This window comes from Sciurus carolinensis, chromosome 1, assembly GCF_902686445.1.
Source record: "Sciurus carolinensis chromosome 1, mSciCar1.2, whole genome shotgun sequence".
Classification (NCBI taxonomy): Eukaryota; Metazoa; Chordata; class Mammalia; order Rodentia; family Sciuridae; genus Sciurus; species Sciurus carolinensis.
Genome location: NC_062213.1, coordinates 14,050,023 through 14,076,637, shown reverse-complemented (window position 1 = coordinate 14,076,637; position 26,615 = coordinate 14,050,023). Strand labels below are relative to the sequence as shown.

General features: G+C 53.9%; 1 long non-coding RNA gene across 4 annotated transcripts in view; it reads left to right on the top strand.

Moving 5' to 3' along the window:
• Positions 1-26,615, top strand: part of LOC124973028 (uncharacterized) — a 148,435-nt gene that overhangs the window by 68,611 nt on the left and 53,209 nt on the right. For all 4 annotated transcript variants that reach the window (XR_007106618.1, XR_007106610.1, XR_007106622.1 and 1 more), the window contains one exon: positions 1,493-1,813. This is a non-coding gene — a long non-coding RNA (uncharacterized LOC124973028). The remainder of the gene's footprint in view (positions 1-1,492; positions 1,814-26,615) is intronic.

Below are 26,615 nucleotides of genomic sequence, written 5' to 3'. Positions count from 1 at the left end.
GGGGCCCAGACGTAGCCACCCCCTCTGGGAACTAGAGAGAGCGAGGAAGCAGATCCACTCCCAGAGTCCCCGGGGCAACAGTGTCCCGCATTGCCTCGCTGTTTGCCCAGTGAGGCCCGCGCCAGGCTGCCGGCCTCCAGAACGGGAAGATAACGCATTGGTGTTACTTTTGACTACTGTGTTTGTGAGGAGGTGTTTGGTGGCAGTGGTGGCTGTTGATGGAGGTGTTTGGTGGCAGTGGTGGCTGTTGATGGAGGTGTTTGGTGGCAGTGGTGGCTGTTGATGGAGGTGTTTGGCAGTGGTGGCTGTGATGGAGGTGTTGGTGGCAGTGGTGGCTGTTGATGGAGGTGTTTGGCAGTGGTGGCTGTGATGGAGGTGTTTGGTGGCAGTGGTGGCTGTTGATGGAGGCGGAGTTGTCCTGTTCCTGGGCCTGTGGCCAGATGGCTGGCTCTTCACCTGTGTGGGTGTGGGGAGCTGCTCCTCTTCCAGGCTGCGGATTTCTCATCGCAGAAACTGAAAAACGAAGCTCTATAGCTCACAGCTTTTGTGGTTTTTAGATCAACTGAGGATTTGATACACGGGAAATGCCTGGAAGTAAGTTTTGGCAGTAGCCATTCGGGGGCAGCAGTCTGGCTGCAGAGTCAGGCCCCTCTCTCCTTGTTTGAAGCTGTCCTTGTGCTCCAAAGTCCTCGTCTGGAAACCTGGGTTCCCCGGTGGCTGGGGGAATCGTCCAAGATGGGGAGGCCCTGCTTCTGGCAGGGTGGAGAGCAGGTGCTCTGTGAGGGGCCGTAGTGCTTCCTCGGTGGCGGGGGAATGCTGAACCGCAGGCCCCGGGCCTTGTGGACCCCTTTGTTCTGTCTCCGGAGTGGTTTGAGGATGCTGGTGTGAGGAGACGGTGGCCTGCCCTGTAGCTGGACAGTACTTGGAACCTCAGTGGCCCCGGGATTGCTGAGTGAGTGAGCAGGAAAGGAACAGGCCCCAGACCCTGCCCTAAGACGCTCACAGTGCGGGACCAGGTCTGGCGCTCCGCCAGGGTTTTGTGGTTGTCTTTCAAAAGAAACAAAACAAAGAGCTACTTCCCACAAGCTGACCCTCAGCCTCTCAGTTCACTGCTGGGACCTCACCGCCCCGCGGGGGAGCCTAGGCCGGGTGCCAGGCCTGGCCTTTCTGTGGCTCTAAGCCAGACACCTAACTCTGCTTTTCTGCATCATGGACACACTCGGCTCCATCTCCTCCCGGGGCAAATCTGAGGACCCCTCAGTGGTTGGAAGGCCCATGGTGGAGGGGTCCTTGGTACATCTTGGGAAGCAACACTCCACTGCTGGCCCCAGGTACTCCCACCTCACTGGGCTTGGGTGCCAGAGTCGTGCAGAGTTGTTTTTTGTCAGTTCTTCTCTGAGAATGTTGGGTCAAATACAAGGAGCGAGCATGGCTGTCCACTGCTCTGGGTCAGTGAGTGTGACAAGACTGTTGTTCCTTCCTCCCTGTCCAGGCCTGAACTTTGGACCAGAAGGAGGTTAAGAAGATGCTGCTCAACACAGCTGCGCTGCCAGTTCAAGGAGCCTCACTCAAGATCTTCCCTGAGCCTGATGGATTTATAGCGATGTTCCGTCTCCTGGGGAATAAGACTGGTGGAGTCTTGCCCTGGAATTACACACACGCGACACGTTTCAGGATGGTACAAGAGATTTTTAAGGAAGACCCCGGCCAAGGGCTTTGTGGTTTCTTCCAGCTTGGATGCCCTCAGGGGCCAGACTGGACCAAGGATCACAGCTGCCAGCTCCCTCGGGCTCCCTCGGGCTCGCTCTGAAACGTGAGTCGCCATCTTGCTGTGAAGCATCTCTTGCATATTCTGTGCAGCGTGCTTGGGGCTTTAGGTGAGGCTGTCCTGGATGGTGGCGGAAGGTTGGCTCCAGTGTGACTGGTCCTCAGAAGAGCTAGCATTTCGGGACTCATCTGTGTGTCTGGGGCGCTTGGGACAGACAGATGGAAACTGAAAGGTCCTTCCTGGGAGCTGCCCCCGTGCCTTGTGCGGACGTGTGCTGTCCTACTCTCGCCCTTCCCTGATCTTCCTGGATCTTGTATCTAAGTCTTCCAGGGCGTACGTGCCTTGAAGGCCAGGGCCTCCGGAGCATTCCGTGTCTTTAAGACACCGTGAGTGCCTGTCACTCGGTCCTGAATTCTGCAGAAAGATTGAAGGAAGATGCGATGGTTAGTGAATTGGGACACCTGAGGTTCAGTAGGGAAGATGTGCACTGGGGGAGGGTTGTCTAGCCCCACACAGAGCGGCGGGAACAACGTAGGACCACGTGGCTGATGCTGAGAGAGTCATGGGCCAGTAGGTGCCTGTCCTGGGTTTCGGTCTGTAACACCTGTGTCCTTTGTGACTCAGGGCAAGTGACTGCTGGGTTCCTTTCCCCTTTCTCTTTAGTAGGGGTGAAGTATCATCCTGCTTTATGGGGTCATTGGTGTTGATGATCACAAAATAGACACTGGCAGACACTCAGCACAGGTCTGGGTGGTGCCGAGGCTTGGGGAGGGTGGGCATCACTTGGCCCTTGAAAGCCACTCTGAGCAGAGCCAGCTAGGCAGCGTAAGACTTTGAACTGGGCACTACTGGTTGGCGTGGACAGCTGATGAAGGGTCACAGTCCCTGGAGCCTGTAAGTAGGTCCAGTGGCAGGTCATCGGTAGGCAAGGGAAGAGAGAGCCTCCTGCCAGCTGGATGGAGCAGAAGCTGGGCTTGCCAGCAGAGGCCTGCTTGGTTCTGCAGCTGACAGGGAGAAGGACCGGCCTCTCAAGTCTGGACTTGGTGGCTTGGGAAGTTGGTAGCTCCAAAAGAGGTTTGCCTTAGTGCTGGGCTGCCTGGAGGAGATCGCCAGTTCCTACAGCCAGGGACAGGAGCACGCAGGTCACCCGGGCCACCGGGCATTTGACTGCCAAGAGGGCACTGGGGGCAGGGCCTGGGGTCTGATAGCAGTGACTTCCTGGTTCCCTCATGCCAGTGGGTCTTCTTGGTCAGGCTGTCCTCACCTCCTCATGTGAATAGAGTCCTCCGGCTGTCCCACGCTGCTCCCGCCCACACTCCTGGATGCATGGTTTTCTGTTCATCTGTGCAAGTGGCTGGGTTTGAGTCTGTCTCCACACAGCGAGCGCTCTCTCTCAGGCTAGGAACCAGGCTCTGGCTCGCAGGCTGGGCACCTATGAGACTCCACTCACGTTAGCGTTGTTGGCTGGCAAGATGGGGCTCTGCTGTGGCTTCATTTCGGCTTCCCTGAGGAGGACCCCGGGAAGGAAACACCCTTGGAGCATCTGCATCGCTTAGCCCGACCATCCCACGAGGCGAGGCCGCCTTCCAGTCGGGAACCTAGAGGCTCCTCAGCTACTCGCTCAAGGGTGTTTTTTTGGGGAGAAAGCAGAGCAGGGAGCTGAGAACTCCCCAGTGTTTTATGCCACACTAGGCCACTCCAGCTGAAGGGCGAGGACTTTTCTAGAAGAATGTGTGGAGCGAGCGCTGCCCACTGTGGAGAGCGGCTGGGTCCTCAGTACTGGGTGTTTTTTCTTGTTTCTCAGGAGGCGGGCACTGGTCTGGGCCCCCGGACTTCGCAGCCAGGACGTGGGGCCAGCTCTAGGGTGCTCTGTACCTGTACCCTTGAGGACACGGGGCTTGCAGCACAGGGTGAAGGGTGCTGTGCTCCTGTGCCTGGCCAGAGAGGGCTGCCGAGGCTCTGGGGAGACTTTCAGGGCTGGGAGATGGGCTGGTCAGCGTGGTGAGCAGAACCATCTTGCGAGGCGGGGTCTCTGCTAGGAAGTGAGCGTGGGAGCAGAGGTGCTCACGGACCTTCTCGGCCTTCTGCCTTCCTAGGCCTCTCCTCCCAACTCTTCTGTGGTGGCCCTGTGGCTGCTGCGCCTCGCTTATCGCATGGCCCACGGCTCTGTCTTTCTCCTTTTATCAGTTACTTCCTGGAACAACACCACTGTGGTGGTCTGGGTTATCTGCTGCTCCCCATGGGAGGGCAGAGTGGGCCCGGGGACCAGGGGACACATGGCGGTTACGGCCAAGTGAGATTCCTGCAGCGTCCGTGAGGAGGCTGCTCCCTGTGGGCGCGAGTAGAGCAATCACCACCGTTCCTTAAGCCAGGTCTGTGCAGGGACCACTGCGCACATTGTTCAATTCAGACCTCAAAACAGAGCTGCCGGCCCGGTAGGTGCTATCATTAGAATCAGTTTTACAGCTGGAGTCACTGGGGCACACAGAGTCAAGGTCAGTGAGTGTCCCCAGGGAAAACAGGAAGGATTTGAACATGGTTCCGTCTGACAACAAAGCCATGGGTCCTGGAGCTGAGAGACAACTTCTCCTCCCTTCTTGGTGCACCCCCACCCCACCCCGTGCCCCTGGAGAGAGGCACCCTGGAAGGAAACTGTAGTTCTCTTCTTAGCTGGGACAATTTCGGTTGTCAAAGGGGCATTTTCACACTTATGGTGGGTGACAGGTGTGGCGCAGGTGGAAACCAGACCTGGCTCTCAGGACAGCACCAGGCCCAGTGGCCCCAGGACTCGCCAGTTACGTGGCAGGTCCTGCAGCTGGTGCTGGTGCACCCCGTTGCCCCATGTCCCCACTGCTGCTGGTTCTGGGGCCCATGCTTCCTGAGCCCAAAGCAGCTCCGCAGTTTTCCATTCGTGTTTGTGCAGTTTGCACCTCTGCTTACAGCCCAGGAGCTCCCTGGCCGATCCCATCTCAGTCTTCCGGCAGCTACTTGACAGGACGTATTTCTTGCCGAGCCCTGATGTCTCAGTCTGTGCTTTTCCTCAATGGGCCCCTGTGGTGATTGACAGCCCATGTTCTAGTCCTCAGGGCTGCCCTCCTGCCCATGTGGACCCTCAGCTGTCACTGTGAGAGATGGCTCAGTGTCCACTCCTCCAGGGTTCTCAGCGACCAGTTTGGGGCTGCTTCAGAGCTGCTGTTTAAACACCTGGAAGGAGCCCACTTGACCTCCCAGTCTGGTGAGGTGGGCGTGGCCCTTCCACTTACATTGGAAGAAACCGAGGTTCAGAGGCATCCAAAGCTGTCACGGTTGTCCTCGGATAGAGCAGAGGCTGTGTGTGCACATGGACCCGTCAGCCCTCTGCCCCTGCTTGGTCAGAGTTTCCTGGTGAGCTGATGGGGTGTGAAGGTGATTTCAGTAGACAGGAAGCTTTTGTTAAACAAAATGATTGTTTCACATTACTTTGACAAATTCAGGGGGAAAAAACCCCACACATGGTGCATGAGGCCTTTGATTTTGCAGATGTTACTGCTTAGGATGAAGATATTTGAGACAAATATCTTCGTCTTTGTAAAATTATTAAGGTAACAAAGGTGACCTGAGCCTTCTTGAAGAGGACTCAATTTGAAGCCCAGGTTCTTGATTAGATTTTGCTCTGTTGGCTGTGTGACCCTCTCCATGTCACGGGGACAGGGTCTGTGACATGGGTAACTGAGTTCTGCCCAGGTCAGCTGAGACTTTGGTCCATTGTGATTTTCCCTAAGTCTGGAAGGATTCATGATGAAGTGACTGTACCCCTTGGTTTGAAGCTAACTTGACCACCAAAAGAATACCAGCACAGTAGTGCCTTATAATCCCACGAGTCTGTTCACACTGACTGCAGCTACCGATCTTGGTCCTGCCTACTTTGTCATATGGCCAATCACCCACATTTCCCCATCAACCTCTGTAATGCTCTATAAGGTTGAGTTATGACAGTAAATACTTCCCCTGTGCAGTCCATGGATGGCATCTTCCTTCCTTCATTTTTCATTCATTTCTCCTTAATGAATAGAAGATAATTCTACCTCCCCCATGAGTTTATGGTGAGAATTAGAGAAGGGTACACATGCAAGGACTCGATTCAGCGTCTGACTTATAATATGCACTGAAGAAATATCAGCTATTTCTAAGTTAGAAGCTAAAGTGCAATTAGAAGATCAAAACAGACAGGCATAGAGAAATAAAAAATACTGAAGATGACTGAGCCACTAAAATTGAATGTTGTTTATCTCTGTGCTTCCTAGTTGGCACGTGCTGAGTAGGTGATACTTATGTCTAAATTAAGGATTGGCAAACAATTCCTATCAGGGCTCGGGAGTAAATGCTTTTGGCTTTGGGAGCAATGTGTTTCTGCACCAGTCGTCAGTCTTGGGCTCTGGAAAGCTGCTACTTAGGCGATATGTAAATGAGGGGGCGAGGCTGTGTACCAGCAATGGGCCTATCAGCAGTAGGTTGTCCTTGGTCTAGAGGAAGGGGGCCTGTTTGCTTTGGAGAGACAGAAATTTCTTCTGTATCATAAACATTGAAAGGAAGTTTATTGCAATGTGATATTTACATGGGACTTGTCAAGCCGCTTATGGACAGTGTTTTCTTGAGGTTTTATAGGAATTCAGAAGAAGGCCTTCCCGGGGCTGCTCACTTAGCACACGTTTATTGAGGGCGTGCTATGCTGTGATATTGACAGATAACAGAACCTACAGCCATTGCATTTTGCAGGGGGTGCAGCAATGGCAAGGGGTGATCTCAGTGGTGCCAAGGGAACTGTTTTCAGTGCTGTGTGAACTGTCCCATCCCTGAATTACACTCGGGTCTCAGTGGTCATGTGGGATTTTGATCCTGCAGACCTGGATCAGGCATGGTCATTTAGCAACCTGCCCATTGAAGTGGCTGTGTCAAAGAGGTCTTACCCTCTTGGACATCCATCTATAATTATTGGAAGAGTATGGTCTTTAGAGCCAAATCACTCAGGACTTGGAACTTGGCTGTTTCATAGCTGTGTGACCTTGCTCAAGTTCCTTAACCTCTCTGACCTTCATTTGGTTCATCTGCAAACTGTGACGCCTCCACATCTCTAGTTCATACCCAGCGCTGGCCAGCTAGCATTTGCTCTCTAAGTGTTAGCTCCTTCTCCAAGGGCCAAGAGGCTGCAGGCCTCACCTGTGGAGCTGTCTCCTGGCTTCTGTAGTGAGGGCCTGTGGGGTTGAGGCTTGTGGCCTCCTCCTCCTGAGCCTTCAGTGTAAGAAGGCTTGAGAAAACACTGGCCTGTGGAATTCCAGAGTTAATGAAGGGTGCCACTCCAGCAGGGTCTCTGTCTGACCTCCCGTCATCCCTGAGTGGGTCTGGAGGCAATGGAAGGTCAGGAAGCACTCCTGAAAGCAGTCTCACACTCTGAAGCAAGACCATGACCTTGACCACCGGAAGCCTCGGTGAGGGTGGGTGTGTAGGGCCTCTTCCTACGGTGCTGACTAACCTGAGCGACAGTGGGCCGATGATTAGGGGAGAAGAAAGTCCTGTTTGCGGAGTCTGGAAATCGCTCTCAGCTGTGCATGGGAGGGCCAGAGTGAAGGGTGCATGAGGAGCTTGAAAGGTGACCTAGTTACCCCAAAAAACAAGAAAAGACGTTTTGTTATTCTGACGTCGACCCTTGTGATGCGTTTAGCTAGGACCCGTGGGGCAGGATCAAAAGCAGACTTGTCGGCTGTTACTGTCTCGGGACACATCCTCTGATGTGGCTCATGGAACCTTCAGGGAAAAGCCTTTGCAGACCAGAGAAGCACCACCGTTAGGATGCTGGGACCAGAACAGGGCTGGCATGGACGGGCCACCCTGGGTGGGACTCAGCTCAGGCAGATGGACCGAGCGTGGTCCTTTTCCTTCCACTCGGGCTCAGGATGGCTTGGTTGCCCTGGTTGGGAGTGGGTGCTCCTGTCAGTCGGGTGGCTCTCTCACCTCTCACCCTGCCAGAAAGCGGATTGCTTCCTGTGGGGGAGGGGGAGGAGTGGCACCGGGGACTTCGTCCCCCTTTCTTTGCTGGAGTGTTGGCTGCTTGCCGGGGAGGGTGTCTTTCCCCCCATCTACCCATGTGCCACCATCCGTCACTGCTGGGGGTTCTGGGAGGTGCCACGTGATTGCCAAAAGAGCAGGGGCACTCGCCTCCTGCCCCAGCTGGCCTGTGGCTCCTGGGAAGAGCAGTGCAGTGCTGGGGCCGCTGAGTCACTCGGAAGCTCAGGGCCGCTTAGCTGGAGGCCACGGCCAGGGCAGCAAGCGCAGCCAGCCACCCTCTCCCAGGCTTCTTGCTCACCCCGGGGCCAGAGGCTTCTTGTAGCATCTTCAGGAAATGTGAAGATACAGTAATAAAAATAACTTTCCTGAGGGAGAAATGCCCTGGGAAGCTTGTTGGGATGTTAGAAAACCTGGGACCCATTCAGTTGGGATCGCTTGACCTCTCTGGACCTTCCTTTCCTCCTTGGGGAAGGAAACATGACCTGTCGTAAGGTAAGCCGGGGAGCCAGCCGGGCCCGGGTGGGCAGAGCGCCTCTGTGCCTTCTGGCTTCTGTGTGTTGAGTCAGCCCTGGCCAGTCCTGGGAGCTCTGTGGTGCTCCGATCCTCACCTCTCAGAGGGGTGGTGGGCCAGGCCTTGTGACCCTCACGTGCTTGCTGAGAAGACAGATGAGTCACCTCTGGGAAAGTGCCTGAGAGCGGGCTTGCCATCCTCCCCAGAGAGACCCAGAGGGAGCACAGCCCAGCGACAGCTGAGCCGATTCCTGGGGAGGAGCCTGGCCGAGCACAGGAGATGGGACCCTCCGGCACCTTCCTTCCAGGCCCGGCGGCTGAGACCAGCGCCGAGGCCGCGGTGAGGTGCTCCGTCCCAGCTCCCTGCTTCTTCTCTGCCTTCCACTGTCTTTCAGAGAGTCTTTTTGGATTCTGGAGTCTGGTGTAGATTTGGGACAGTTTCTCTGCATAGTGTGAGTTGTCTAGATCTGAAGCACAAAAGAAGCAACAAAGGGTCACTTAAGGAGTGCCCTGTTCCCACCCCCAGGATCACCACCTGCTTGGGATGTGGCTTGTTTGCTTTGGATCATTGTTTTTGAAGGAAAAAAAAAAAAAGAAGTGAAGTGGCCTCAGTGGCCGGGTGACCAGGACTTTTCTGGCCTCGGCACTGAAGCCCTGCATTCTGCGAGCCCCTCCGTCCCAGGCAGCCGGCCGGTCGCTCTCCGCACATGTGGTTCCGTGACACCCTGAGTGCTCCTTGCAGCTCTCCCGTGTTTGCCTGGCGGCCTGCAGACTTCCTGTGGCCACGCCCAGCGGGAGCCACTCCGAGCCCAGCCCGTGTCCTGTCCTCTGGGGGTTTCCCTCCAGGAGAGGGTGGATGTTGGCCCAGGCGCTGAGCTGGCGGCCCTCCCCCACTTGGCTCTACCGAACGCTGACATCCCGGGGTGGCGTGCCTCTCAGGGCCAGCTGGGTCCAATGACAGGGGCGGTGGGGCTGGCAATACCCACCTTTCCAGGGTGTGTGTCTGTCTCTGGCCTTTTGGCCCCTTAAAAGACCCACATGCTACCCCCGGTCATGGGCGGATAAGCCGAGGCTCTCATCCGTGAGGGGGAAGCAACTCATATTGCCCAGCGCTGGCGTGCAGGGCCTGGCCAGCCCTGGCAGTTCCAAGGAAGGCACGTGCCCCCATTTCACTGTGGGTGCCGCATCCATGTCGCTGCTGAGACCGAGGCTGTGAGGGGAGGAAGCTGGCCCTTCCAGCTCTTCCAGGGTAGGTAGGACCAGCTACGCAACATGTGGGACTCAGTGCAAATCCAAATGCAGGGCCCCTTGTTCAGAAGTGCTAAGGGTTTCTATACGGAGTCATCGTAGTACTAATGCCAGCTGGGGCCCTTCCGAGCCCGTGTGCCTCCCTGGGGCCAGGCTGTGTTGCAGGGGGCTGCAGAACCCAGGCCCTTCTCCATTCTGCATGGCTTCCTCCTCGCCCAGACTCACACACAGGTGCTCAGGCAGATGTTCAGGGTCTGACTGGACCAGCTTTGTTAGGTGGCTTGGGGTAGAGGGCTCGGGTGGTGCGTAAGTGCGCCCCCTCCTCCTGCTTTATCGCCCTTTCCCCTGCTCTTTTGTATGCTGAGCTTCACTGTTTTTGCTGGGGGCTGATTGGTTTCAGGACATGGACCACTGTGTAGTGTCCAGGGGTGACGTCCAGGGAGCCCCACCTGGAAGAGAGTTTCCTGCAGTGCCTGTATTTGTGTTCTGGAGTGCCGGCAGCTCCTTTTTTGGTGCACCATTTATTCCTTATGACAAACCTGGAAGGCTCACACATTCGCTGTTCACCTCTCCATCCAATCAGTGTTCACTGAGCACCTATTAATGCAGGGCTGAGACGTTGAGGCCCCACGGGCTCCCTTGAGGTTGCGTATTTGCTCTCTTCCGAGGTTTTACGTGGCTTCCTCTCATCTACTTGCTGTAGCAATGCTGCCAGGTTGCTTGGTTATCCCCACCCCATGGGTGAGGGCCTGGACGTCTGGTCAGTCTCCCACTCTAGATTTACCCAACCTAGTCTTTTCTGTCACATGCAACCAGGTACAGTGGTTTCACGGGGTCTAAGCAGACTGACCAGGGTTGAATCCTGACTTTACCATGGGTGAATGTGGTCTCAGGCGAGTTATTTAACTTGTCTTGACCTCAGTTTCCCTATCTGTCACATAAGGTTCTAATATTTCCTCTGTGTGGGAAGGTTTTGAGGTTTTAATGAGATACACTTAGCACAGCACCCAACACATACCAAGCGTGCCATGAAGCCTGGCCATCGTTCTGTCAACCACTTTACAAGGGACCTTACAACTGTCCAGAGGCGATCCGGACCTTGCTGACTGTCATGCTTTGGTTTGTGGCAGCTCTTGGGATGACCCGGGCCACTCTTCCTCCAGATGGGAGCTGCTTCCCCGCTTTGCTCTCAGGACAAGACCCTGATGGCTACCTGGGTTACCTTCTTGTTCCTGTAGATCCCTTTGTCCTTGTTGGAAATCTGAGGGAACCTGAGCAAGACAGGAGGGGGCGGGAAGCCTGGCTGCCACTTGCAGAGTTAATTAAGGCATTCCTGGGGTTTCGTCTGCTTTCTAGTTAGCACCAAAATAAATCCTCCAAATGGCTGCGAGGTTTCTAGTTGACACTGCTTCTGAATTCAGATGGCACAGGCATCCTGCATCTTCCTGAGGATGATAAATGTCTAGATAGCAACATGGCGGCGGAGGGAAAACTGGGCGGAAGTCAGGCTTAGGTCCAGCAGATTGTGCCCCGTGGTGTGATGAGTGGGTGAGAAGTGGCTTAAGGACACCTCTGATGTCCTCTGAGGGGGCAGGCTCTGTTCTGTGTCCTAGAGATGTGTCACCTCTGGGGTCTGATGTTTGAGCCTGGTTCTGATCAATCCTGTCAAATGTATGAACTTAATCATGGTTGGGGATCTTGAAATGTGGGCCTTGATAGTCGGGTTCTAATGTGTTTTTCCCCACCCACTTTTTTATTTTTTTTTTTGTATTAGGGACTGAACCCAGGGGAGATTTACCACTGAGTTAACAACCTCAATCCTTTTTATTTTCTATTTTGAGATGGGGTCTCAGTAAATTGCCCAGTTTGGCCTCAAAACTTGTGATTATCCCACCTGAACCTCCCTTGGGATTATTAGTGTGGTTAGTTTTTTTTTTCCCCAGCACTGGGAATCAAACCTAAGGCCTTGTGCATGCTAGGCAAGCGTTCTACCATGGAGCTACATCTTCAGTGAGTCCTACTCTTTATCGAATACCCAATATGTGATAAGATTTAAGTGACGCTTCCAGCAACCCCAAGAGGTAAATGCCTGGTGGTCTTCCTGCTGCAGGGGTGGAGACAGGCTGGGAGAGGTCAGAACTAAGCTGGCCTTCCGTCCTACTCCTGGGCACATGCTTCCTACCCCAGAAGTCTCAGTGTTCAGTGCCCTCAAGGCTGGGCCTCTGGCTCCATAAGGACAGCAGGAGCCCTTGATCTGCAGGAGGCTGGTCCCTTGTGCCTGAAGGAAGTTACAGGAACCTGCTGTTTACAGTCCCTGCAGGGTATCCGGAAGTCATAACCAGCTGCCAGCCAGCACTCAGGAGGATGACCGGAAGTTATAATACAGCTCTATTGGCCTGTTGGGTGGACACTGAAAGGGGGTGCGGCAGGCCTGGTGGCAGAAAGGAAGAAGCCTACTCCAAACAGTTCAGACTATTATTGATGGATCTCTGGCCTTTTACATGGTGCATCAAATGAGCAGGTTGGGATCAGGAAGCTGTGGCTGCAGAGATCATGTGAAATATTTGTATTTTTCCATGAAGTCCTCACCATTTTAAGTGTCGCCCCAGTGATTGGGGATTTTGGGTTTTCTGAGCCAAGAGTTTTACGGAGGGTGTGAGGAGGGATCGGCTGGACCCAGGGAGGGGGCAGAGAGGGTAGCCAACAGAAAGGAAAAGTGTCCCTTCCCCACCAGCTTCCTCCTGTGTGCACAGCCGTGGCCGCAGGGGGCCTTTCTCATCTGGGTCTGTAGCCTTCCAGTGACTTACGGAGGAAATTCCATTCCGGTTCTGCTGAGGCTCTGCGTCCTCCGCAGCGTTCTCTGTCTTAATTTCATGGCTGCCTCATCTTTTTGGAATTCGCCTTTGTCTTTTCTTGTCTTCATTCGGGTGCTAGAGCAAGGCAGAGCTGTGGTACAATTCCACTCTAGAAAGCCAAACTTCTCCCGTCCGCGGTCACTTTGGGCAGCCTGTTTGGAAGACCCTCGACCGTTGGGACCTTGACCCTTGTTCTTTGCGCGAATTTGCGGATCGATCCTTTCACCTTCGGTTCTTAACTTGTGGTTAAATGTTCCCGTCCTCTGGGACCCTGAGATGGGACCTGTCAAGACTGTTGGAGAGGCTGGCTCCCTGGAGTGGAGGGGAGGAACCACCTGCTGTGGCTGCTCTAGTGGGGCAGCGTTGGCGAGGCAGCTGCTGATGTTGCCAGGGGCAGAAGCTGACGTCCCACTCTCCTGTGAGGGTTTCTGACTCTCCCTCTCTCTGTCCCCAACCCATCTTGACCTTGAACCCAACTGCAGGCTCTGCAAAGCCCTTTCTGACTTCCCTGGCCTGAGTTGGTCTGTCCTCTGAGCTCAGGGATGCTTTTCCCCAGGTGGCGCCTGCCATTCTGAGTCGTCTTGGGTGAGCCGGTGAGCATTTCTGGCTGTTCCTGTTCACTTCGTATCTCAGAGCCCTTCATCTGAGTTCATGTTTGCCCATGAACCAAGAATTCTCCAGAGACCTGGTGGAGCCTTTTAAAAATTAAAGGGGCGGGGATCCTGCAGGCCACTTGGCCATCTTGCTGTGTCTGCCGGTTGCCATGCAGAGCCTCTGAGGTGTGAGTGGCTGCCTGCTGTGTGCTCAGGGCCTTACTGGAAAGCAGTGCCTGCCTCTCCTCCGGTGAGGTGGAACACCCGGAAAACAGCCTGGAATGTTCAAAGGGATGTGTCTCAGGGACAGAGAGCCTGGGTTTGAATCCATGGCTTCATACCTGTCAGCATGTGGCCCTACAAGCATTCCTTCCAAATCCCAGTGTTCCCAACTGCAGAATGGCCAGGGATTCTGGAACCAGGCGGAAGCAGGGCGCTGCTGTACCACAGAGGGAGAGGGACATGGTTTCTAGAGGGGGCAGAGGCCAGTGCTTGTGGCAGGATGAATCCTAAGGTGCTGGGCCTGGGGTGCCGGGAGGGTCTCTGCACGCCGTGACCTCTCTTTCCTGCTAGGGTGTGGCGGGAAGAGCAGTTAGCAGGGCCACTGCAGTGGGCCAGTAGGACGACTAGGAGTGACGGTGGGGAGCAGCCGTGTGTTAAGGGACGGGCAAGGCAACATGCATGGGGAGGTGACGCTTTGCAAGTTTGTTTTTGTCCCTGAACAAATGGACTGGCTTTGGAGAGCAGCGCATCACCTTGGCCTCTCTGAGCTCTGGTGTCCTCATCCGCAGACTGAGGGTCAGAATCTCTACTCCGTGGGGGGCACTGTGAAATTCTGATGGCGTGTGTAGGAAGCTAACAATGCTAGTTTCCTTCCTGCTTTTCTTAATGGTCTTGTGCTGGTAAATCTCTGTCCAATTTGACAATCCATGAAGCTCTCACCGATCAGATCTATTAAATTAAATGGCTTCCTGATCATGATAATTAGATTAGTAACTAATAATCACAGCTGACATTTATCTAGTGCTTATTAACTCTTGGGCCATTCAAATTAGCCTCATCTGTTATGTGATTTAATTTCTGTAGTAATAATCCTAGGAGGTGTAGTGCTATAATTAGGCCCATTTTACAAATGAGAACAAAATGGAGGCTCAGAGAGGCTCACTGCCGTCTCTGAAGTCGCACAGCTAAAACCAAGCTGGCATTGCAGTTCCAGCAGTCTGACTCCGGAGCTCGTGCTGTCATTAACCGCGGTACTGGCCTGCCGGTCTTGGTGGTGGGCAGGGGCTGGAGAGGGAACAGTGGTGGAGACACTGAGTGATCATGTGGGTGTGGTAAAGGACAGTATAAATTAGGGTTAGGCACTCCTGTACCTGCTGGGCTCAGCCTCCGTGATGTAGGAGCTTGGGGAAGGGATGGAGAAGGGGCTTTGCTTCGGTTCCTCCCAGTCTGTCTGTTCCAGAGCCTCTGCTCAGAGTCTGGGACAGGCTGGGACCACAGACACCATCTCCTCTCCTTGCTCTGGACCACGCCGAGATGCAGAGGAAGCCAGGCCTCTCAGACTCCCAGAACTGGCTGCCCCGCTGCCTGCTTCTTTGAGTAACTTCTCGTTCACAGTCATGTCTTTTGCTCTGGACATTGGTTTCCTGGACTGGTCAGTTGAGTGGATTCAGGCGTGTCTGTGTTGGAACCCGCCCTGGGAACCCCACGGGTAAGCATGCTCCCGAGTGCTGTCTCTGACCTGCGTACAACAGCACGAGGGGCCACTGGTCCCCAGCTCCCATCCGCTAATCTGACTGGCTTTGCAAAGGTGCTCAGGGGTAGCTTGGATCAGGCCTAACTGGAGCTGAGTGACCTGGCCCTGCAAAGTGGGACGGGGGGTCCTATTCTCTCTGCAAGCCCGGTGTATTCCTTATTTTCAGATGAGCTCAGGGGGGCGAGGAGCTTTTTGAAAAGTTAACCAGGGAGCTGCAGCCGCGGAACTCTGCTTTTTGGGGTGCTGCTTAGGAAAGTTGGGAGTTTCTGTCATGGGCCAGAGTTGGTGCTGTGTGACATCCTGGCTCCTTTTGGCCTCACACTTCTTATCTTAGGTGGTGATGGTGGGGGACCGACAGAAAGAGCAGCATTGCGTTCCATAAACTGTTTTAACCGAACCTCACCGCAGGTCCTCGGGTGGGGCTGGTTGGTCCTGGATAAAGAATGGGTGTGGTTCTGTGTGGGGGAGTTGGTGGACGGGCTTGGGGGCCGTGGCTTTTGGTGGAGTCCTGGATCTGAGCGGCCTTAGTTAGGTGAGCCTGTGGGCTCCTTTCTCCACATCTTTGTAGGGACTGTGGTCCCCCCGTTAAAATAATGAGGAGCCACAAGAAACCAAACGTGCGCTGGACAGTGGGTGAGCGTGGCAAACCTTTACTTTGATCAGAGGGCATGTGGGGAACCTGGCTAGCGAGTGCACCTGGGCGTATACACCTGGGTGTATCTACCTAACGCAGCGCTCCCTTTGCCCTGATTGGAGGCCTCAGGGGTATGAACTACCCGATTGGCTAATTTTAAAATTGGGGTGGGAAAAAGGGAAGGGCTACAATTAAAATGGCTACAATTGAATCCAACTAAGGCTGAAGACTACATTCCGAAAAGGGACCACCACTTTCTATTTCCTGCTCCCCCACCGTTGCCCCCAGCCCATGCATTTAGAAATCCTGGAGTCCTGCTGCTGAGCAGCCCCCACGGGGAAGTCCCGTCCTCTCTTGCTCACCTTGAGGTTAAACTCTCCTCCATTGCCAGCCTTCCTGTCCCGTGGAGCCTTGTCTTCTGCTGGTTTGGCATGAGTGGTTTCCCAGTGACCTGGTCAGTTGTGAACCTCTCTGGGTCAGGAACAGCATCCTCTCAGTGTCTGCTCCTAGCACCTGGGGGTCACACCAGGATCCCCTCTGTACCTGCCCTGATCCAGGGAGCCAGGCCTGACGTGTGCCCTCAGGGATTGCATGGAGTGTCCGGGTTGATGCTGGCCACGTGGGACTGCTAGTCTCCGGTGAAGGAGTTTTGATGGGGACAGGGCAGCTAAGCTGAGGCCCCCTGGGGACGCTGCAGCTTGGGCAGGTCCTGGCAGTCCGTGGGTGGTCTGCCGCCCTGCAGGTGTGGCAGACCTGCCAGGTAAAGCCTGCAGTTCAGAGGGCTTCCTCTGGCCCAGGCTGCTCCCTGCTGTGCACATTTCCTCCTCCCTGTCTGCTGGGGAAAATGGAAAACAGCTGGCCAGAGTCCTTGAAATCACCTAGCAGGCACTCCAAGAAAGGCTAAGTGGAATTAAGTCCCTAACAGGCTTTCCTCCCTCCACGCGCTCTATCCAGAGCGACCTCCAGTGGCTCCAGAGGCTTCTGTGAGGGGTGGCTAGGGGTGCACAGGGGGCTCTCATCCTCTGTGTGCCTGCATGCAGCCCCCTGCAGTTTGGGGGTCTTTACGTGACCCAGTCTCTCTGTGGCTGCTGTTACCCCCAGATACTTGAGTAGACTTGAGGCAACACTGGGTTTGTTATACCCGGACTCAAAACTATAGCGGAAAACAACAAAAAGATAAAGATCCCTATTTAAAAGTGGGCAAACGAACACTTGAGTACACACTTCTTCAGAGAAGGTAAAAGCTGCTGTGAATTAAACCACGGGCTGTGTGCCCCTGTATGCTGGTGAGAAAGATACCGTGCCCTATGTACACGTTTGAAGGACGGTGTGAGTCTACATATGGGGCACAACCAGAAACGAAAAGATGGACCCCATTTGTGTATAATGAATCAAAATGCAGTCTGTAAAAATAATTAAAAAACAAAACAAAACAGAGCCGTGACAAAAAAAAAAATACCAAAGTAAGTGTGGAGAAATCCGAGCCCTTCTCCTGGCTGGTGGGAATGCAAGATGGCATGATCTTCATAGAAAGCCGTTGGTGATTCCTCAGGAAGTGAATAGAACATTCTCCCCTGACTCAGAGCTTCTACTTCTAGGTGCACATCTAAACTGTTTGTCCAGACAAAAGCTTGTGCACCGTTGTTGACAGCAGCAGATTCCTGACAGCCAGAGTGTGGGAACGGCCCTGATGCCCCGGGTGGTTAGAAATAATGCCAAGAGCGTTAGAAATAACGAGGGGCCACACCTTCTGCTTGGAGGGTGTGCTCTGGGACCTGGCTAGCCAGCCACCTGAGCAGGCAGTCCACCAGTCTATATGCCTGCCGCAGTGCTGTCCCTTACCTGATTGGAGGAGGACTCAGGGGTCCCATCTACACAACTGGCTAATTTTAACATTGGGTCGAGCAAAAAGGAAGGGCTACAATTAAAAATGGCTCCAATTGGATCCTATTAAGGCTGAAGACTATATTCTGAAAATGGACCACCAGACCTTTTTTCTCACAGGAGGAATGGATAAACCTTGGTCAGCCGTAAAAAAGAGAGAGACACTGATGCAGACTGCAACAGGGATGAGCCCTGAAGACACTGTGCAGAGCCAAAGAAGCCGGACCCAGTTCACGTGCTTGACTCCGTTTTTATGAGATTTTCAGAACTGGCAGCTCTACAGAGATGGCAAGCAGATTGGTGGTTGTGGGGGGAAGAGGGAGGGAGAGGACTAAGTGCTTCCATGGTGAAGGTGTTCAGGAGTAGTAGAGGTACTGCTTGCCCTGCCTTGCAAATGTGCTAGGTGCTGCTGAATTGCATACTTGAAAATGGTCAGGTTTGCGTTACCTGAATGTCACCTCAATTAAAGCAACCAGCAGTGGCATCAGAGGTAAAAGAGGAAGCGTGGAGCACTTGCTTCACCTGGGACTCTGTCTGGCACTTAATCCTGCTGGGTGTTACAGAGATGGAATGGACCCCCCAACCCTAAGGATGAGGAGGTCGAGGCTGGGGTAGTAGCCAGCAGCCTGCAGTGGGGAGGTCCCGATGGGTTTGCCTGCTCTGCCCACTACTCTCCAGCTCTTGGCACACACCTCGGGGGCTTGGTTTTGCTTTGCTTTGGATTCCTGACTACACTGGCAACATGGGTGCATCCCCTGGCCCCCAGAGCTCCATCCTGGGCACTTGTGCGACTTCCCACATATCCAGGTCCTCCACAGTCGGGCCTACCCTGGCCACTGGGCCCTAGATCCTCACATCCCATTCACAGGAGAAGAGACAGAACAGAAGAAGAGGGTTTGTGTCACTGCCCTGTCACAGGAGAAGAGATGTCTCCCAAGCAGGGTCCAAGGAGTTCTGGAGAGAAGGGGAAACCTGACTCAGGACTAGCGTGGTTCTTGGCATAGGTGATGGAAAAGAATATCAGCGTGCCCTTCACGCATAGACAGAGGATTATTTAGTAAAGTAGGTACACATTAGAGGGAGAATGGGGGGGGCAATCTCAGGGTAGATGCCTTTGGGATAAAGCAAGGACTATGCATTCAAGGGAGAATGTGGGCCATCTCCAGAGGGGAGCCTGCAACCCGCTGGTGTGGGGCATTAATATTTCTAGAGGGATGGATGGTTGCTGGACAGAGGTGGGACCAGGGTGGAGCAGCATAACTTTGTGCCAGTTCTTCCTGTACTTGCACATTGCCCTCATGTTACAAGGGTGTGGATCAAGGGCGCAGGCCAAGGACACATTACTCAGGAGCTGCAATTGTTCATGGGTGCTTTTTGCATTTCAGTGGTTTGTGGGCACTTCCTTTGTCACTCAGTATCTCTCCCTTTATTCCCACATTCCTGTCTCAGGTCTGCTGTGTGCTCATGGATGAGTCTTCCCTAACCTCACTCAGTACCTTACTTTTCTCGAATGTGTGGTGGGCGACCGTGAGAATGCTCATCTGGTGTCTTCCCTGGGGTGGTCGTAAGGTTTAAAGGCGTCAGTCTCTGGGTCAGTGTGTGGACAATGGAGAAGCACCACATAGATGTAACTGGTGTGCATGGCCGCCACAGCTGGATGTTCCTTCCTGGAATCAAGTTCGAGCTTCTGGTGTACACTGCAGAGAGCAGATTCACACACAGGCCTAGCCTGTGGCCTGTGACTGGTGGTCAGTAATGATGTGCTGCATGAGCCAGTGGGTGAGTGAGCAGTGGATAGTTGAGGATATGACTCTGGGCTCAGTCAGGGATTTAGACTTCCTGTCCTTGCATGTGCTCAGCCCAGACCTGAGTGTGCAGTTGGTTATCAGGAAATAGCTGTGCACTGATTTGTCTGTGTTCTCCATAACCAAGCAGGAGATGGGCAACTTCATTCAGGTCTCTGGATATCCGGGGCTTTTCTGCTGATAGAAGGAGTTACTGCAGGAAGCTAGGATAGAGAAGACCTGATGCTCAGCTTTGTTTTCTGCATGAGGTGTGTGATCCAGGGCCAAAGCAGAGGTACTGGCTTTCCTGTGGGAAGCTGTGGTTGTGGCATTAAGTTTGGCCTATAAAGACAGGAGATGGGCATTCCTTCTCCCTGTGCCTGGCTTCCTCTGGATGCCATTGCAATTTTAGGAGGGTTTAGTAGCAGCCTCAGGGTTGCAGGTAAGAACAGGCTGGCTGTGTATAGCTGGGGGAGTGTGGGTCTCAGAGATTCTGCTAGTGGTGCGTGTTGTCATTCATCCTTGTGGACGGAGGCTGTGCAAAGCCCTTGGTGTTACTGTGGATTCTCTCACTTTCACTCCTGTGGCTGCACCAGGCAGCTGGTGCTGGAGTTCTAGTTATCTCACTCTACACAATAAGGAGTGGGGTGAGACTCAGGGGATCGCTCATCCTCCTTTTGGCCCCAAAGCCCTGTGCTCCTGCAATCTAGATTGGCCATGTTTGACAGCCCGTCATTGTAGTCCTCTTCAGTCTTTTTTCCCCTTTTCCCCTGAATCTACATTCATTTGTCCACCTGTCTATTCATGCACATACCCATGTATTCACCTGTTCATCCACCCACCCACCCACCCACCTACTCCCTTAGCTGTTCATCCATCCATTATCCATCCATCATCCATCCTTCTATCCATTCATCCATCCTTCCATCCATCATCCATCCATCTATCCATTCATTCATCCTTCCATCCATCATCCATCCATCTATCCATTCATCATCCATCCATCTATCCATTCATCCATCCTTCCATCCATCATCCATCCATCTATCCATTCATCCATACTTCCATCCATCCATCCATCCACCCACCCATCCATCCATCCATCTAGCCAGCCAGCCAGCCAGCTACCCACTCGTCCCTCCATCTTTCTCTCCTCCCACCCACATTTACTAACTAACCCTTCAGATGGGTCCTCACGCTCCATCCTGAAGACACAGGGAAGACTTAAACAGACCCTGGTCTTAAGAGCTCACAGCCAGGAGTGAAATATCAATATTGGAATAAACAAGGACAATCGGATGTAACGAGTACTGTCATTCAGAAGGGCGCAGGCTGTTCTGATGGCAATGAGGAGGTCTGTGACCTCTTGGGACCTCTTGAGGACACAGCCTGGCCTCTCAAGGACTCCAGGACAGGCGTGTCTTGATGCAGGGGAACAGTGTCCTGACCTCAAGAGATGCTTTTGAGCCACAGGCATCTGAAACGCGAAGTTCTCAATTGCCAGCTCTGCTGGAGAAAGTAAGAAGGAAGCAGTAGGCCGCTCAGCCCTCCTGTACACTTAGTTTGCGGTCCCAAACCTCTGTTTCCTGGAGCTGCAGGCTGTGTGTGGGAGGAGAGTGGCTTGGCGGTTCTGTGCTCCTGCAGCTGGCACCAGGGACGGTGTCCATTGGCAGAGCCCGCGGTGTGCTTGGTGGCTGCTGGCCTGGACAGACCTCCTCTCTGTCCTGTTAGCCAGTGTGGTGGCCAGGGGCAGAGCAGGGCCTGTGTTTCTGCCAGCCAGAGCACCACAGAGTGAAGCAGTGCCGTGATTCTGAGGTGAGGCTGGCACGCACCCCTCGACCCCATCCCCCACAAGGGAGAGACAGACAAACCGCCATTTCTAATAAGCAGCCTCAGCTTGCCCTGTAGCAGATGAAAGGCTGTGTGCAGGAGCGGGTCATTTGGGGTTTTCCGGATGCAAGCCTCGACATCTGTGTGGAGACCCGTGTACTCTGCAGCCCTGTTGCCCATGGCTGCTCTCAAAGCCTGGCCGGCTTTGGCACGCACGGGGGCGACTGGCGCCCTGTGATTGACTCTAGCCCATGGCAGAGTTGAGTGGAGATGGTGGAGGCTGTGGCTGGAGGGGTGGAGAGCGAAGAGGCTGGCCGGGGCTCGCCGTGCTAGCTGCACGCAAGTGCTGGCTTCCCCAGGAGCTCGCTGAGCGAACTAGGGTGTCATCCACCCCTTGTCTGCACCGCCACAGTCAGTGGGGATGACGAACAACGCACCACCCATGACTCTGGCTTCCAACTTGTCCGGTGCACCGCCTGGAGCCGATGGGTCCTCAGAAACGTTCTGTGGCTTCTATGGCTTCTACTGCAATTGATGATCTTGGCCTCTTGTGCTGCAGACACTGAGGGATGGGGTGGGGGACTCGGATCATTCACCTGAAGTCCCCCTACTGTGCCTGTGTGTGGTTGGCCTTCCTGGCAGATGGCTCAGTGAAGAAGCAGGTGCGGCCCGCTGGCGACGTGGAGCGCAGCGTGAAAGAACTAGGACCCATCAGCTCCCCTGCAGCCCAGGTGCCATCTGAAGTGTGGTGGCAGGTGACGCCTCTCCCGCGGGCCTGCACGCCGCAGAGAGCAGAGGCTGAAGAGGCGACTGGTTCTTGGAGTCCCTGCTGCAGTCTCCTCCAACCACCTCCGAGTAATTCGCAGGGTCACCTTTAGTAACTGACCACTGTGCTCGGGGCCCTAGAACACCTCTGCCGCGGGCCCTGGCACTGGTGCGGGGCTGCCTTCTCCCAGCTATGGGTTCGGAGCCTTGGGCCTCTTGTCAAAGCACCTCACCACCCACGACAGCTGCCAGGCCCTGAAGTCCCTGTGTCCGCCTCCCTCCCTTTTGATGGGATAGCATGTGGGGCACTGGATTCTAGCCAGCCACCCCCTGGCAAATGCAGGGGCAGAAATGCCAAAGCCGGTTTTGTTTGTTTTGTTTGTTTGTTTTGGTTCTGGGGATTGAGCCTGGGTGCTCTACCACTGAGCCCATCCCCAGCTCTTTTCATTTTGTTATTTTGAGACAGCGTCTCTCTAAGTTGCCAAGGCTGACCTTGAACTTCTGATCCTCCTAACTCCACCTGTCCAGTTCCTGGGATTATAGGCATGCACCACTGTGCTGGGCTTTGTGTAGTTTTTAATGTCACCTGCCACCACACTTCAGGTGGCCTCTGGGCTGCAGGGGAGCTCACGGGTCCTCGCTGGCACCCGTCACAGGCAGAGGAGCTGTGAGTTTCCTGCGTTCCGCTTTGATACTGATTATTTCGGGAGGCAAGAGGACTTCTCCCACCACTGGGAGGGGTTGCAGGTAACAGCCACTGCCTGCTCTGAACCACGCCCCCGGTCTGGAAAGTCATTTGCTCAGGGACATGGTGCCAGTTTGTCTGGCTTTGGGAGGGGGCTCTGTGACTGAGTGCTTCCCTCCTTCTTGGGATCGGGTTCCCTGTCACACACATCTTCTCCTTGCAGTGGGATCTGCCAGAGCGCTCGTCCCCCAGGCTCTGTTGGCCTCTGTGACATGGGGCAGCAGAAAGGATAAATGATGCTGGACCCTGAGCCCAGAGAGGATGCCGCAGTTCTGGGCTGCCTGGAAAAGTCGCCGACCTGGCAGGGCACTCCACGTGGCCTCGCCTCTGGTTCACATTGAACAGTGTGGGCATCCTGGGTCCCCGGGTGGTCAGGAGCCCACCCCTGCAGGCCCGCTGTCCCATATGCAGCCTGGTCCCCTCGCCATCTGTGCTGGCGGGTTGGGGATTCCCTGAATCTCAGCCCATGTGGAGGAGGCGGCAGGGGCAGGTGACCTTGCTGGCCAGTCACTGAACGTGAAGACACCTCCGTGGACAGGGTTAAGTTCCAGCTTCTCTGGCCTTTCGCTCCACCCCAGCCCCTCAGTAGCAGTTCATGTCTTTACCATTCAGAAGCTGAGGGGTACTTTGAATCCGGGTTCTTGCAGACAGTGATGACCCAGGGAAGCAGAATTCATCACCATGTGGAAATACACACTCATCAACTCCACGCTCACGTCTAGCCCCCCACCTCCGAGACAGTCATTTGTTGATTGCCAGATGTTGTAAACACCCCTGTCATTTCACAGCAAGAATTGCAGAAATTGGTCAGTGACCACCATTTGGCTCACTTGCTGGATTAACTGATGCTGCAAATTGAGGTAAAAGTCTCACCAAAGGTTTTGGGTTGGTGGGCTACTCAGAAATCTCATTTTTTTAGATTCAAAACTTTGTTCTGCTTCTTACAATAGACCTTAGACCAGTTAATTAACCTCTCTGTGCCGATAGGCTTCATTTATAGGATCCAACTAATACTAACGACTGATTTCTAAGGTGATTAAGAGCCCTAAACAAATTAATACGTGCGGATGCTTTGAACAGTGTTTTCTGAGACGGCAGTAAACACTCGTTAAATGTTAACTACTGATATCGGTGTGCTCGGAAAACTTTTTTTAACTATCAGTTAATTTGTGTGCTGGCCAAAAGTTAGTCGTGTTTGTAATTAAATATTATATAAACTGATGAAAATTGAGTGTATTAAATGTCGTTCCATGAAAACTAAGTTTACTACTTAGGGAAGAATGGTGTCAATTTGTACAAAAGTTTTCACTAAATTACTTAGAGGCAGAGCAGCTGTAAAAAAAGAAAAAATAGTGAAATGTTAAACTCTAAGGAGTCTGTATTCCAGAGGCTTTTCAGGCAACTCAGTTTTGCACTACTGCCAAGCAGTAGAAATCAGAAATTAGATGTCAGCGTGTATGTGTGTGCGTGTGTGTGTTTGCCAGAAAGGCAATTTGGGCTTTAGTCAGTGGACCAAAGTTTGGTTCATACATGTGCAGCCATAATAAAGTGTTTCGGTATTGACGCTTTTTTTGGCTGTCTGCTGTTTAAATGAAATGACAGTGGTGAATTGGTCAGTTTGCTCTTCTCTCCAGGACAGGTCATCGGCCAGAAGTTGCACATCTGGTGCCTTCTGCAGGGATCCTGGGGTAGGTGGAACAGGGGAGCGCCTGCCTGCTGCCCAGGAACCTTGATCTGGCCCAGGACACAGCGGATGGGGACAAGGTGGACACTTACCTTGCCCTGAGGGGAGGGCCTCGTGTCCTAGTGGGGGGAAGTATACTGTAAATGGGTCACAGGTCTAAAAGGTCCACAGTGATGTGCTCACCCTCTAGGGAGAGAGAAGTGGGAAAAGACCCCAAAGACAGGTTGCAGGGGAGAGGAAACGGGCCTGGCAGGACAGACCAGTGAACAGCAGAGGCGAGAGGAAGATGATGGGTCTGGCAAATCAAGAAAGTGATTTAAAAGCCAGCCACAGACACATACAGCCAAGTGTGGTGGTGCACGCCTCTAATCTCAACTGCTTGAGAGCCTGAGGCAAGGAGGATCACAAGTTCAAGGTCAGCCTAGGCAATTTAGTGAGACCCTGTCTCAAAATAAAAAACGAAAGGGTGGGGAGTGGAGCTCAGTGCTGGAGCACTTGCGTAATATTGCTTCTGCAGTGCTGAAGAAGGAAAAAAAGTCAAACACGGAGTGCTCTCGGGAGAATTAGAGCCTTGAAACGTGTCTTGCGAAGTGAGCCTTTTTAAAATGATGGCCAAGGGAGGTAAAAGGTGATTCCTAATTTTTGAGAAAATGTGTGCTAGGAAAACTTCCGGGGAAGAGTCGTCCTTGGCAAAAGCTGCTGTGAGAGTATAGCCCAAGATCGTAACTTCAAACTGAAGTTGTGATTTCATGGCTCACACATATTTACTGTAGAGATACTTATATCGTTACTTTGTCAAGATAAGGTACCATACTGTGTTTCCTTGTTTCTGTTTCCTGGATGCAGCCCCCTGAGGAGGGCCAGGACTGAGTGACCTGGGGTTGGCCATTTGTGTTTTTCTAGAAATAGTGCTCACCCCGCATCACACACACGCGCACACACACGCACACACTCAGACACACAGACAGACACACACTCACACACACGCGCATGTGCACTCCTGCTCCTTACTCTGAGTATCTGGACCTTATTTTAAGTGACTTCACATCCAGTGGCTCATCTCCCAGAGTGAGTGGCTTCTCGCCCAGTGGTGCATCTCTTGGAGTGACAGAGACTTCCCGTTTTCTGTCCCTGCCACCAGTGCCTGTCCTGGGCTTGGGCTCCCACTGGTCCCTCTGCCTCGGTTTCTCCTGCCCCCTCGTCTGCACGTCTCTGTGCCCCACCCCGACCTGTCATTGCCCTCATGGGACTTCTTTCCTGGAATGAGTCGGAGGTGGTGTGCAGCCTCTGGGTCACCTGACCCAGCTGGTGATCAGGTCCTGGTGCGCAGCTGCCTTCAGTGGTCGCCAGGCCCCAGAGGGGTCATGGAAGTCACAGAGCTGCAGGAAGCAGTGGTGACCAAGTCCCCACCAAGCCCTTTGCCAGCAGCGTGGGTCAGCCTGACCGGGTTAGGGGCAGTCCTTTGTCGCGTCCGAAGAGCATCTCCCCAGGCTGCCTCGCCGATCCTGTTAGGTGCCGCCTGTCTCAGTCTGTCTTAATCTCACTTGGTGATTAGACCATGACGAGGACAGAGTGACTGTAATTGTCCAGGATGACAGCCCAGTGGGGTTTAGAGCCGAGACTCACCTCTGGGTCATCATCATAATAGTGATACAACGTCCGTCCCTTAAGGTCTCATCTCATTTGATTCTCAGGCAACGGTGAGAGTCAGGTGGGCCTTTGGTTGTGTTTGATAGTGGGGGAAACTGAGTCCGAGCTGGTTAATGTCACAGCTGTCAAGTGACAAAACTGGGGGTGGGGCCACAATCTGGGTTCCTCAGCGTGGTGTCCTCGTGTCCTGGCACAGCACATGCTCAGACACGGAGCAGGCCAGTTCTGGGAGGCCTCGGGTGTCCCTGGTCTCATGTGCCCCTTGCCGTCCTGTCTGAGCCCCCTTTCTGGATGGGATCCCTTCGGTACCACTGTCAGGACCTCGCCCAGCCTCAGGAATTGTGCCTGGCACCTTCAGAACCAGAAACCCCTGTGGTTTTTGATGACAAGGGCTATTTTGTCTCAGTCCGCGGGAGGTGGGGACAGGACACCAAGCCCAGGAGCCTCCTCCCACCCGGCACGTGGAGGAGGAGGGCGACACCCTCCCAGAAGACGCAGGGAGGGGACGGCCAGAGAGCCAGGCCCGTCCTGGGAGCGCCAGACCTCCGGTGCGCTTGTCCATGCTGCGTGATCAGCTGTCACTTAAGCTGTCCCCGCACGGGGCTTCCCAAGTGCAGATTGAACATTAAACAAACAGTGACTGCTCTATAAATATTTAACTCCCACTGTTTAGGAATTGCTCTGGGCAGGAGACAAAATCAGAGTCGCTGGCTGCCTGCCGCGTGGCCCCTCTGTTGTGGCTCTGGGAATTGCGAGGCAGGGTTTTGGGGAGCTGGGCAGCAGCATTTCTCTTCCGTAGTCTGGGGACTGTGTTGGGGGCAGGCGTCTGTGGGTTCAGGGGGCCACTCAGGCTGTCTGAGAACCACC